Source organism: Physella acuta, unplaced genomic scaffold, assembly GCF_028476545.2.
Source record: "Physella acuta isolate Inbredline_101_S28 unplaced genomic scaffold, ASM2847654v3 ptg000117l, whole genome shotgun sequence".
Taxonomy (NCBI): Eukaryota; Metazoa; Mollusca; class Gastropoda; family Physidae; genus Physella; species Physella acuta.
The window spans coordinates 148,246-158,593 of NW_026731637.1; the positions used below are offsets into that span (position 1 = coordinate 148,246).

A 10,348-nucleotide genomic window follows, 5' to 3' on the forward strand; every position below is an offset into this window, starting at 1 on the left:
ACTCGTCCCGCCTGCTTGCTTTAGTCGCGAGGTTTGAAATGTTTACACAAAACAAGATACAAATGCCAACAAATAGTGGAGGATGTGCTTAGGGGAAGATGTTGTAGACACAGGCATTTAGCTGTGTTGGACACAAACAGCCTTGATAGACACAAGCATTTCGCTGTGTAATTGACAAAACTATTTAGCTGTGTTAGACACAACAATTTAGCTGTGTGTTAGACTCAAACATTTAGCTGTGTGTTAGACACAAGCATTTAGCTGTGTGTTAGACACAAGCATTTAGCTGTGTGTTAGACTCAAACATTTAGCTGTGTGTTAGACACAAGCATTTAGCTGTGTGTTAGACTCAAACATTTAGCTGTGTGTTAGACTCAAACATTTAGCTGTGTGTACTAGAGGTGTGTTAGACTCAATCATTTAGCTGTGTGTACTGCGCCAAGCTGTGTTGGACAGTGTGTAGAGACGTGACGGGGACAAAAGTTTGGACCGGACGTCCTAGAGAACAAGTCGATGTACACGCGACGTCAGGTGTGTGTCCAGGTGAGTGTGTACAGGTGAGTGTGTACAGGTGAGTGTGTCCACTGGTTCTTAAATCATCACCGGCTCATACACACCTGCCCGGGGAGGGGCTTCAGGGAGGGGCTACAGGGAGGGGCTGCACTTTCAACCTGCTTTAGTGTTGAGACGGCGTGCAGTGACGTAGGCAGGTGACTTTAATTACGGCTGCTTTTTGTTTTTCGTTGTAAAGATTGTTTTTTAAAGGTGGTATTTCACCAGGTGGGTTTTTGTTTGTTCTTGGTATCCACTAAGATATATAGAACAAATGCTTAATTTAGTAAAACAAAGAACAAAACAAATGTATGCCAAGCGTTACAGAAACACAACACATAAACAATAGGATTATCCAAAAAACTAATCTCTTTTAGCTTATCGTTTAATTAACTGGAATTAATTGGCAACATAACAAGAAAACATACAACGAAACAATTAGCAACAGTCAATTTGAATTAATTTTAACTCAAAATCGAAACTGAATGATATCGCTGGTCTAAACTTAAAAATTAAATCATACGAATTCAATTACTGAAGAATTTAAAAAAAAAAAACAGACATGTAGGTCTACTCAACAGAGAAGCGACGGCTAGGGCTTGTCCAAGTAAAATGCTTGCAGTGAATAACAAGGGAAGCAATCACACATTTATTACATGCACATAAATTTATCACTGCTAACTCCCTTGAAATTTTCGATGATTTAAAGGTAATCATTTTTCTAAAATAGGCCTAACATTTATAAAAAAAAAAAAAACAACTGCGTACCTAGTATTTATGGTTACATTAAAATTCATGACTTGTTAAGGGGGAAGGCTCCGGTAAAAAAAAACTTTTTTAATACTCATTAGAAAACAGTTATTTCTTTACAGCTTTATTAAGATACATCCGCTTATGCATTTCCACTAAAAAAAATTGGTGGAAAAATCTTGGTAACTATGACAATGGCGGCCATCTTGAAAAATTAACCCCTTCGTAGGTTTTCCACCATTCATAAAATATTACACTTTAAGCCCAATAAACAATCAATTCATAATATTCTTCCATATTTTGGGGTAATCAGCTAAAAATTTTAAGTGCATATCTTCAAACTAATTTTTTATGAATTTTCAAAATTTGTGTCCGTTCAAAACACTTAACTTTGGGGAATTTTGGGGCATTAAAACTAGTGTTTTGAACGGACACAAATTTTAAAAATTCATAAAAAATTAGTTTGAAGATATACACTTAAAATTTTTAGCTGATTACCCCAAAATATGGAAGAAGATTATGAATTGATTGTTTATTGGGCTTAAAATGTAATATTTTGTGAATGGTGGAAAACCTACGAAGGGGTTAATTTTTCAAGATGGCCGCCGTTGTCATAGTTACCAAGATTTTTTCAACATTTTTTTTTAGTGGAAAAGCATATGCGGATGTATCTTAATAAAGCTGTAAAGAAATAACTGTTTTCTAACGAGTATTAAAAAAGTTTTTTTTACCGGAGCCTTCCCCCTTAAATATACTTGGACTGCGTGAGTCTGTCAGAGGCTCGTTTGCCTGAGACAGCCACCCATCATTGATAGTAAACTCCTAAACCTTGCACAGTGTCATATGTAGATACAGACTATGGCAGCAAATAAAGCAAGAAAAGCAGGATGAAGTCATTAAGAGCCAAAAGAAGAATTAAATATTGGACACAATGTATACAACTTATATTGGGTTTTTTAACTCTTTTTTAAATTTAATATTTGATTATGAGTTTTGAATTCTTAAAAGATGAAAACATAGACCACCCCCAAATCTAAAAGCCATGAAGCTTTATTTAACACACGTATTTCTAATGCCCAATTTTAACTCCAACTTCACGCCTAAAATAGTATACATTCTTCAAATGATAAAGTACATCAGATAGTGTTCTGATAGTGGCCACAAATTTAAACCTCATCTTGCCTGGCGCGGCTGGTTGAACTGATTTCTCAATGAAACCATGAGATGGCGGTCAGAGTTCAAATACAATTCAGAAAATAACGTTCGTCAGACTTACGGCTACATTCACCATGTAGAAAAAACATTTGCCTGATCAATGTACGCCTTGTTTTGTTTGTTGCCACAACAAAAATGTGATACAGATTTCGCCAACTAACGTGGAGAACTCCGCTAATAGCATGGACATTTGGTGGATGTTATGTCATCTGATAGTTGTAGTATGTTGTCATCTGTGTCATCTGACAGTTTTACGTCTGTTGTCATCTGTGTCATCTGACAGTTTTACGTCTATTGTCATCTGTGTCATTTGACAGTTTTACGTCTAATGTCATCTGCGTCACCTGACAGTTGTACGTCTAATGTCATCTGTGTCATTTGACAGTTTTACGTCTATTGTCATCTGTGTCATTTGACAGTTTTACGTCTAATGTCATCTGCGTCACCTGACAGTTGTACGTCTAATGTCATCTGTGTCATCTGACAGTTTTACGTCTATTGTCATCTGTGTCATTTGACAGTTTTACGTCTAATGTCATCTGCGTCAACTGACAGTTGTACGTCTAATGTCATCTGTGTCATCTGACAGTTGTACATCTATTGTCATCTGTGTCATTTGACAGTTTTACGTCTAATGTCATCTGTGTCATTTGACAGTTTTACGTCTAATGTCATCTGTGTCATTTGACAGTTATACGTCTATTGTCATCTGTGTCATTTGACAGTTTTACGTCTAATGTCATCTGTGTCATTTGACAGTTTTATGTCTATTGTCATCTGTGTCATTTGACAGTTTTACGTCTAATGTCATCTGTGTCATTTGACAGTTTTATGTCTATTGTCATCTGTGTCATTTGACAGTTGTACGTCTAATGTCATCTGTGTCATCTGACTGCTGTACGTCTAATGTCATCTGTGTCATTTGACAGTTGTACGTCTAATGTCATCTGTGTCATTTGACAGTTATACGTCTAATGTCATCTGCGTCACCTGACATTTATACGTCTATTGTCATCTGCAATGGCTACCTACCGCTGTGACCTTGAAATCATTTACCTCTTATACCCTAGCCACTGATTCCACCCCCACCCCCTCCTCACCCGTCCCCCTCTCGCACAGCTCTTGCGATCTCCCAATAGGGCTGGTAAGTAGGTCAATTAACAGTTCTACGGCTCAATAAAACCTGCATGAGCCTTAAAGCTGTTTATTGACCTACTTACCAGCTCTATTGTGTCTACTCACCCTCTCTCTATGAAAATAATAAAACGCATGCATTCAATGAACTAAGGCAATGGAAAGGGAGGCGACCACGTTTAAATTCACTGTGTCAATGACTTAACTCCCCTTTAATATATACTTGTGAGTGTCATTTTTTTTAAATTTACATTTTAAAAATGTAACATAATGAAATGTAGCATAATAAAACATGTTTCCACAAAATTTGACAAAACGACACCAGACTAACGACATAAGCAACACAAGCAGAGGTGACGCACCGTACACACGGCACATAACACGCAACATACAACACACACCACACACGCATACTGCATACACGTTATACATCACACACATACATGACATACGCAACATACATACACACAGAGGCGTTGTGAGGCGGGAGGGGGTGCGATTATATAGACATCTGAATTATGTAGTTAAAAGTTGTATGTAATATAAAAATAACGGGCCCGTCCGGGATTTGAACCCGGGACCTCTCGCACCCAAAGCGAGAATCATACCCCTAGACCAACGAGCCGTTAGGATATCTCAAATTCATAGCTTTTTAAGTCATGGCATAAGACATCTGTTACACCATAAGACATCTGTCACACCATAATCCGAATCCGAACCACATTTCCCGCGTGAGCGGCATTGCAGATTCGTGAGTATTACCTTCGGAAATCTGTAGTCCATCGGTTATTACCATCATAATTTAACAACCAGCGCAAGTGAACCCTCCCCCATCCTGGATTATAAGTTGCTGTACATGTATGTTCTTGTGCGACGGCGTTGTCTCTGAGTCCACTCAGCTGCGATGGGTACCCGGCTCCCGTTTGAGCTGGGCGAGACTGATTCTTCATATGCCGAGTTCACAACCATTTTTTAAAAGATTTTCTGCATTAACTTTTTTATTTCTTTCATTCATTCCAGTCACTAAACTCTATACCCCTCCCATGTTTTGTTCGGTGCTCTTTGATTTATCCACCTGTATATTTTACTACGTACCAGAGATAGAACTAGCATCCACAGGTTAAAGATAAAATCTGTTAATTACTTAATCCGTATAAATCATTCAACAAAACTCCAGCTGTGACATTTTAATCTGATGTTCAATACTTATACGTGAGTATATGCACTTTTACTGATACCTCGATTAACCAAATCTAATCCGTACCCTCTTGACCTCATAGTTTTGATCTTTCACCAAACAAGTAGACAATTTACTCAGAAGAGATAAATAGGCATATATATATATATATATATATATATATATATATATATATATATATATATATATATATATATATATATATATATATATATACATATATATATATATATATATATATATATATATATATATATATATATATATTTATATATATATATATATATATATATATATATATATATATATATATATATATATATATATATAATTTAGATACTAAAAAGCCATAAACGTAATGATATATCTGACAATTGTTTTGAATATTTAATTTATTTCCAGAAGTAACTTATAACAATAGTTCAATGCGTTTTTAAAACACAGAGAAATTTAATTGTGAAAAAATAAAATGATAACTATAATTTGTTACATTTGTCAAAATTTTATTTTGTAATTTTAAATATAAAAAATAGTCATTTTTTTTTATTACTTGGGACATAGAATTATCATTGGGTTGTAGTGTAAATATAAAACGTTTAGATATTTTACAAAGTCAAATCTAAATATCAATGTTTAGATATTGACATTCGATAATACACCTCAGCACAAAAACCGCAATCGAGTATTAGCACCAACTTTCTTTCCTTTACAAATATATCGAAACTATGTCATTGTCTATCCCAGCGATCACAATAAAGACGACCAAGAAACTTGGGCCACACTGAACAATAAAATAAATCACTATCTGGAAATATACCAAAACTGCAATACAACCATCTTTGCCAGAGCTGCAATAATAAACAGATATATCATTTCAAACATATTTTTCGTAGCAACAAAATTACAAAACCCAGCTCGTTTATTAAACAAACAAACAAGCACATTAGAGAATTTATTAGAGAATTCATTTTAGAAAACACGATTAGAAACATTAGCCACAAAACCTTAATACAAAACTAATTAAATGGAAGTATAGGGCTACATTGCATTCATGCTAAAATAAACACCTTCCGATTAAAACATCTGGATAGAACAAGGATAGAAAAGCACACACACACATACACACACCACACACACATACACACAAACTTTCCCCCACCCAACCGGACTGCCCTAGATCAAGGGCAGCATACTCTCATTGCCAAGGGTCAATTTTGTGTCATGCAAAATTTTGGATTGATAAATCAGTATGAGTATTACAGAGACCCTTTTCACACGGTCGTTTCTGTTTCTGGTCATGGGTTGCTACAAATGTGAACTTTTGACTTCGCAGCTGAGGGAGGATTGAGCACATTAAACTAAGCAGTGAAAAGAAATCGAGTTGCACACCTTATGTTAGTCTTGTTCTTGTGCCATTTTATTTTCTTTATTTAATTACTATATATATTATTATATATATATATATATATATATATATATATATATATATATATATATATATATATATATATATATATATATATATATATATATATATATATATATATACAATTGATGTTCATGTCTTTGAAACTGTGTAAAACTACCAAATAAATTATTATTACTATTTTAAATGTTCAAAATAAATAAATAAATTTTTCTTTAATTAAAAAAAAACTGTGGGAGGACTGCTATAGATATATGTGTTTAAAAGGGAAGAATGTTTGATTTTATGTGTCTTATTGTACTCAACATAACTTTTCCCGTTGCTTAAAATTTGTATCATTTTAATTTTCTGTAATCCCCAAATTTATTTCAGATCTTCTTAAAAGTACTATGTATAAGTTGACTGATTTTTCATCTGCCCGAGGGTTCGAACTCGTGAGTTTTCAGTTTAACAACTAAGAGCTTTACAGACTCGACCACGCCGACCCCCACGGTGCTAAGTGAAATAAATGTTGGTAATCGTGTGCTCTACCCCTCGACCACTGCCAACATCCCTGTCCAGCGTCAAATAAACTCAGTCTAGCGATGAGATTTAGGAGAGAAATGTAAACAGATGGTTGACGTACTTGTTGTAGTAGAGTTCAAAGTTCACAATTGAAAAGCTCCATGTTGTATCGTCGGATTAAAATGCAACAGATTGGAGTGAAGTCGTATTAAAATATAAATTTGACGTTTTTAATCTAGGTTGTAACGGCTCGTTGGTCTAGGGGTATGATTCTCGCTTTGGGTGCGAGAGGTCCCGGGTTCAAATCCCGGACGGGCCCGTTCTTTTGATGATATTACACAGCAAATTTAGTTATAATTGAAGAAATATTATAAAACAACTTTTCAGTATTTCATAATTTGTGTACCAATGCTGTCACTGAAAATATTTGCTTTCAAACACTAGAACCCGCCTTTCCCCCCCCCCCCCCCTCCGTGAAAGCAGCCTCATCTTAGTTACCTCCCCTAAATTTAAAAATTAAATTATGTTTTTCCGTATCAGTGAGGTGTAAAACGTCGAGATTTGTAAAAATCGTTACAAATCTCGATTATTATTATTTTTTTTTTTTTTGCACGATTACATGACTTTCTCTATACTTCGTAAAAACATTCTAGAAAATTTAAATTTTAACCATTGGTACCCCCCCTCCCCGGACATTTAAATACCCCCCTCCTCCCATATTCGAAGGTTTTAAGTTCCCGAACCAGAAAAATGTCTGAAAGAAACACTGAATGCCCTGGGCTTGTACCAGTTTGATAAATTGTAATCGATGGTTTAGCAAAGCAAAAAAATGACAAGCCTTGTTTTTCATGAATAGAGCTTGTATCGATTTAACTGCACATTCTGCATTAGCGTTAGAGGGAATAGGGCTTGTAAGTCTCGGTCTCTCTCGGTTGAAATTCAAAATCTCGTTTTGAATATTATTCCCAATAATAGAAAAAAAACATAAAAGAAAATAAACCACAGCAGCGGTTTGTTTCTTTAACTCGCTATAAAGACTTTAAAATATACGAGCCGACCCGCGGCGTATCATACGCCGCTATTTAGTTGTTTTATTTTCTACTTTTCAGTAATTCATAATTTGTAAATTCGAGAGTACCAATGCTGCCACTGAAAATATTTCCTTTAAAACACTAACACCCCCCCCCCTTTCCCCTATCCCCGACCCTACAATCTAAAAATAAGTCGATTTTGGTGTGACACCGTTATCCGATAGCCTTAAGACTTTGGGGGAGTTGATTAGAACAATTCAGGGAAGGGTTCTGTAAAAGAAATCCTTTTTTAATTTTGCAAGGGCGGCGCCACGGGCGGCTGCGATTTTTCTCTATATACGGTTTATAAAATTTCGGTTTCACACCGTTCATCCGTGTACCATGAGACTTTGGGGAGATGATTAGATCACTCAATGGTAGGGTTCGGCAAAAAATATTCTTTAATTTTGCAAGGGCGGCGCTCCCCCCCCCCCCTAGAGGGGAGCGATTTTTTTTCTCTATACACGGTATATAAAAAAAAAAATTCGGATGCGGTTCATCCGAGTACCATAAAACTTTAGGGAGTAGATAAGAATACTCCCGAAAATATTTCTGCGAAAAAGAAAGCTAAAGTTTTTTACGGGCGGCGCCATATAGGGTACAACTTTCGTCAATACACGGTTTGGCGCCCAGAGTTTTAGGGCGACTAAGTTGGCACTTGGCATCCGTTAATCGAGCGTCCTGCATAGTGAGTAAGGGGTACTACTATATTCAGCGGTAAAACTACAACAGGCTTCTAAAAAATAACTTTGTAACGCGAGGAAATCCTTCTGTACAGTTTCGTCACCTTGCGAAAGATGAAAAATAACTTTTTGAATATGAGGAGCCTACTGTAGAGTTTCGTCACTTTGCGAATGATGCAATAAGCATCTATTATTAGACAATCCAGTCAGAAATTGAGATCGAGCATCTAATAATAGACCATTAGTAACGCTAGCATATTGCATCAGTCACACTGATATTTAAAACACGTCAAATAATTTTTTTACGTGTTAAAGAAAAAAATCCTGTTCATTTGTGTCACTTTAGCGAATGACTAAATCTGCATCATTATTAACAGGATGCTATTTGGCCGATGGCGCCTGTTAGTTTTAAGGAGCCAGGGGTCTTACACCGCGCCTATGCGGTAGTGTAATCGGGGGGTGGGGGCCCTGAGAGCGCCCCTCTACGTCTCTGACACAGAGGCGGTCACCGAAGTGTGTTCTACCATATTATTTCGGTGAGTGATTAATGTACACTCAAGGTTTTCATGCGATAGTGTAGGTAAACCCGTGTCCTGATATTTATGATCCAAGAACAGGCGTTGTTTACATTAAAATAACTCATTTTTAGAAAAGAAGGTCACGCGTCTAAGAACATATAATTATAATTGATAACGCGTTGGTAAAATCCCAATATATTTCGTCAAACTTTCTTCTATCCCCGCGGCAACGCGCGGGGGTCGGGTACGCTAGTTATATATATAGTATGAGAATTGTTTAGGATTATGTATATATATATATATATATATATATATATATATATATATATATATATATATATATATATATATATATATATATATATATATAAAATCCTAAACAAATATACTATTGGCTTAAAAATGTTAGTGGCTCTTTAAAAACAGGGTAATGTTGTAAATTGTAACTTTTGGCTCTTTCGGCTCAAAAGGCTGTTAACGTCGAACTAATGCAATATATTATATTTCATCGAAATTGAATAGAAGTATGTTATAAAAAGCTACCGTTTTTTTTTTTACTTTCAACCAGAAACTACAGTTAAGTATTTAATAGCTAAAATATATTGTTTTCACAAGTTTACATAGCAAATGTAAAAGATTTATTATGTTTATTAAGTAATGAAATTAAAAGCGTTTTACTGTGTTTTTCAAGTATGTCTTAGTTACACTTGGTTAATTTAGCTATTCTTGTAAACGTTATTTCCCTTGAATTAAATTTTGGTATTTGGATTTTTAAATGGGAGATAATTCGTTGCTTAACTTTATATTCATTTCAAATTCTTACCCCTTAGGTTGACCGCTTATATATAAATACAACTTTAAGTTATTATTTGCTATTGTAAAAATGATGTAGGGCTTAAGTTCTAAACAAAATAGTTTGGTAGGTTTTTTAGCATTATTAAGTTGAAAAACAAATACATCAGTAGCCGATGTAGATTGCAATACTTAATGATAGTAGACATACAGTCTTAGTCGTAAATTAAACATCTAATTAATTGTCTGATCATATTTTTCACCCTCTTCTAAAGGATTCATATTTAACAATTTTAGGCTGGATCAATACAAATGAAAATAATAATAAAATGAGATTATCCTTGCAAACTGGAATTGAAGGAATTAGTACAAACGTTTGCGACCAAGGAGGCAAGTAAAATTCTGATGTGTACTTATAACGTGTATGCCATTGATAATAAATTAATACTTTACTTTTAATTAATTGTTTTCTTACACATATGTTTAGTCATTAATTTGTGATAAAG

The 10,348-nt window shown here is 35.0% G+C and overlaps 2 non-coding genes across 2 annotated transcripts; one reads left to right on the forward strand and one right to left on the reverse strand.

Moving 5' to 3' along the window:
• Positions 1-4,204: 4,204 nt before the first annotated feature.
• On the reverse strand, positions 4,205-4,276 carry Trnap-ugg (transfer RNA proline (anticodon UGG)). The gene has a single exon. It is a non-coding gene; the product is annotated as a tRNA-Pro (tRNA).
• Positions 4,277-7,026: 2,750 nt separating this feature from the next.
• Positions 7,027-7,098, forward strand: Trnap-ugg (transfer RNA proline (anticodon UGG)). The gene has a single exon. It is a non-coding gene; the product is annotated as a tRNA-Pro (tRNA).
• Positions 7,099-10,348: the final 3,250 nt, after the last annotated feature.